Here is a 4,192-nt window from a genome sequence, read left to right on the forward strand (position 1 = left end):
GAAGATGCAAAAGACCAGGTCCACAAGTGAAAGTCCAGTTAAACTGATTTATTGCTACAATCTATTAACAAAAATCTTCTTAACTAATGGTTAGCACCTGCTTGGGGTTAGATAAGGGACAATAGCACTCAAAGGCAGTGGTGAAATTCATATTTTTTTTTTACTATCAGTTCTGTGGACATGGCTTGATGGGCATGGCAGGGGAAGGATACTGCAAAATCCCCATTCCCACCCCACTCCTGGGGGAAGGATACTGCAAAATCCCCATTCCCATCCCACTCTGGGGCCAGCTAGAGGTGGCATTTGCCGGTTCTCCGAATGACTCAAAATTTCCACTACCGGTTCTCCAGAATCTGCTGGATTTCACCTCTGCTCAAAGGGGGATGGACTTGGTTCACTTGTGACTATGTAGCCACGCTAGGCTGATCCCTCTTTTTATTCTGCCCCAGATTCTGCCACTCCATCTCCCACACCCTGTTGGGATTATACACTTTTGGCATACATTCCTGGAATTCTTCACTCATAGCTCTCAGGAAAATCTTATAGGTTGAATTATAAGTTGTACAAATTTTAATATGATACATGGTGAGGCAAAGGTAAGCTACTTAGTTACCATTTTTAGCTGCAGTTGTATATTAAATGTAATATTACTTTTAGAGATTTTTTAATATGCCTAAAAGCTAGCAGTGGCAGTAAACACAGATTCATATACATGCATATTAAATTCTTTCGTATTATGTTCCAGACCATAAAATCATGTATATGCATGCTTCTGTACATTAAAAACTGAAATTGAATTTCCATGTGACAAGTTACAATAACTTTCTACCGATTTTTGTGATCTTTCTAAAATCTGTTGTCTAATCGGAGGAGGGAGAGGAGGAGGAAGCGGAGGAGGGAGAGGAGGAGGGAGAGGCTGAAGTTGCTGCATGTCGGCCGTGGACTGCTCCGAGAGCTCGACTGCTCTGGCTTCGTCCACGGCCTGCTGTAAGGTGATCTCCGGATGAGCCAGGAGACGGCGTCTGAGGCGAATGTCTTTGACTCCGCAGACAAATTGTTTTACAAGGTTGTCTTCCAAGTCCCCAAAGTCACATTGAATCACCACTACGCATAAAGATTGCAGAAATTGGCTGATCGATTCCGCCAGTTTTTGCACGCATTGGCGGAAAGCGTAGCGGTGGGCGATTCACGATAGGGTGGGAGCATAGTGATTTTTTAGTTTTGCCATTAGCGTCTCCCAGCTGAGTTGATAAACCGGCCGAGGAGAAGCCAGAGCCCTTGCTGAGGCGAACATAGCCGGGCCACAGCAGCTGAGGAAGAAACTGCACTTCTCCTCCGGTGGCAGGTTATGATTCTTTGAGGCTATGAGGTAGCACTCAAAGCGCTCAAGGAACCCGGCCCACGACTCGCCGGAGGTTCCAAATGGGGCGAATGGTGGAAGAGCTGCCATCTCTAGGTCGCAACGTGAGGTGAAGAAAAAAAAATGTTCGGATTGAAGAGCTGGCGGATGCTCCGCAGTTTGAGTGGCTTCGTGGCTTATTACCCTCTCGTTCGTCCTAGGTGCCGATTACTGGAATCGCCACGATCCCATCCTCATTGCCAGTTTTGAGGATTGACGGAAGGACAAGACTGGAGCCAGGACTGTCAGAACAAGCGGTTTATTCAAGGTAACTATTTACAGGTGATTCAGCACCTTCCCTGCTTGACAGCTATTTAAACGGAGCTGTCAAGCAGGGATAGCCAACGAGCGCACCCCCAGCAGCTAGCAACAGGCGACGCCGTGCCTCAGCCAATCAGGTCGCCACCTGGCTTGTTGCTAGCCGCCAGGTCATAAGTCGAGGACTTTCTGAGTCCTCAACAATAAATGCAACAGAAGTTTGTAAATATTTCATGATAGAAGAATGTTAGCATGTTTCAATTGTTACTCAACACTGATGTAATTATTAAGAAGAAATACTTGACCCAGAAGTTATTGCCATTATAAACTGTGAACAGGCAATGATGTGATTGTTTCCTAAATTACCGTAGTACATTTAATTAAAATTGTCAAGAGGACGATATTTTGTTTATGGAGGAATTTTCTTTGCTAAAACTAATAGAGAAACTGTGAAAAAGAGATGGAGTTACTTCAAAATAATTTCACTTCTGTTGGAATGCTGTTGTTTATATAATCCATGTGTGTCTGTGTGTGCGCATGTGCACGCGCGCATCAGGGCTGGGTTCCTGCCAGTTCTAACCTGTTCTATAGAAGAGGTTCCACAAATCTAGAACTGGTTCCAGCTCCCTCCCCCCGCCCGTCCGCACATCATCAAGATGAAGAGCAAGAGGAGGAATTCTGGGAGTTGAAGTCCAGAAGTCTTAAAGCTGTGAAGTTTGAACACTCCTGGGGTTCTTTTTCTAAAGGGTTAGGGGTGCAAGGGTCTTGTAACTTGACAGCTTTAAGACTTGCACACTTCAATGCCAGAGTTCCTGAGCTAACATTTTGGTTGCTAAGCAAGTTTAATTACCCTCCCAGTTTCAGCTACCTTCTGCAACTTCTTGAGGATATCGTCTGAACTCTGTGCAATAAATCTCTCATTCAACATTCTAACATTGTCTGGTGCTCGTGGGTCAATTTGCGTGTACAACTCATAAGCCTCAATCAATCATTGAAGGAAACTTTCTGGACTCTCATCTGCACCCTGTGTTATTAAAGACGGCTTAGACAAATTCACCGGAGGTTTTCCCGCCCTCCTAAGAGCTTCCACTGTCAAATTCTGATATTCCCTTAATCCTGTCATTTGATCCTGGTTCCTTGGACTCCATCCCGGATCCTGTTCCGGTGCCCTTGCCAACAACTCTGGCCCTATATCCTATACATTCGGAAATCTAGCCCTCATACACACCCTCACAGCTGCCTTCCACTTTTCCCTTTCTTCTGGTGTCAACAAGGTATTTAACAGCTGCTGTATATCCTGCCAGTTGGGGTTATGTGTTTGCATAATGGTTTGAAACAAATCGACCATCTCAGTTGGTTTTGATGAGAGGGGCCCTTAATGCTGCTTCCAATTAAGTACGTCTATTGTTGAAATGGGAGCATATTGGAAGCAAGGTCTATATTCCGGCACTCCCTGTGCATTAACAACCTGTTGATTCATTTGGCGCAAAGGACCAAAAAAGTCCTGTTGTGCGACTGCCGCCACTTCTGCTCTTGCAGCAGCAGCTCTAGTCACTACCCCAAACGATACATCAATTCCAACAGCCCCCTCAACCTCTTCACTCTCAGCCTCCTCACCCATAGCAGATGGTTGTTTCTTTATGGGTCTTTTCTCCCTACGTTGCACATCCTGTTCTGGCTTAACATTTCCACCAGCTGCACCTTCCTCCCCTCCACCTTCCATAGCAGCAGCCGCAGCTCCCGCCATAGCCACAGGCGCATTAGTTCCCAGTGCTGGTGGGGGCTCGGGCGCATATGGGGGGGGCTCAGAAACACTTCCTCTTCTTGCATTAAAACCTCTTTCTGTTTTCCAGACATTCTGGTCTCAGACACTTTCACATCTTTAACTCTTTTAGGTACCACTTTCAACTTTTTTTCCTTTCGGTCTGGCCACACAAAGACGAACCATGACACTGCAGCAAATCATCAGCTTTCTCTGACACTGCATACCCCCACTGATCTATGTACTGAAACTCCTCATTAGCAGCTATTAAAGAGGTTAGATCAATGATTTGGTCCTTAAACGTACCCTCTGGGGACCAGCTAACTCCCATATGGGGCCACTGCTGTTGACACAGGAAACATAATCTCTCCCTAGTTGCTCTGGGGTATGGGACCCTATATTCTGTATGATTAAAGTATACATCAAAGCCTTTTATCATGCATTCCAGTGGAGTGCTGGAAACACTGCTACCTCCACCCATCCTAACAGCAACCTGAGGCTCTGGAAGCTGGAACTCGACGGTCACCTTCAGGAACTGCGCTGGTTTAACCACCCACACAACCTACACAGACTTCGTTAGGACAGCCATCCCGAGCCCAGGGAGATGATCAGGCTCCCTCTTCTATCTTCAAGTGAGATAGGTAAAAATTCAGTTACATATACTAGCCTGATACGTCTTCACAAAACCCCGTCCTGGCCAGGATCCAGTTCAGACCTCCTTTCCTTCCCTCAAGGGATCTTGGACTAGCCCTCAGCACCACTGGCCCCAACAA

At 46.1% G+C, this 4,192-nt stretch overlaps 1 pseudogene; it reads right to left on the reverse strand.

The window, feature by feature from the left end:
• Window positions 1-2,852: 2,852 nt before the first annotated feature.
• LOC148045453 (uncharacterized) lies at window positions 2,853-3,900 on the reverse strand (annotated as a pseudogene).
• Between the last annotated feature and the right edge of the window lie 292 nt (window positions 3,901-4,192).

This window comes from Thamnophis sirtalis, unplaced genomic scaffold, assembly GCF_051295495.1.
Source record: "Thamnophis sirtalis isolate CommonGarterSnake01/CBP01778 unplaced genomic scaffold, rThaSir2_p1.2 scaffold_5, whole genome shotgun sequence".
NCBI classification, from domain to species: domain Eukaryota; kingdom Metazoa; phylum Chordata; class Lepidosauria; order Squamata; family Natricidae; genus Thamnophis; species Thamnophis sirtalis.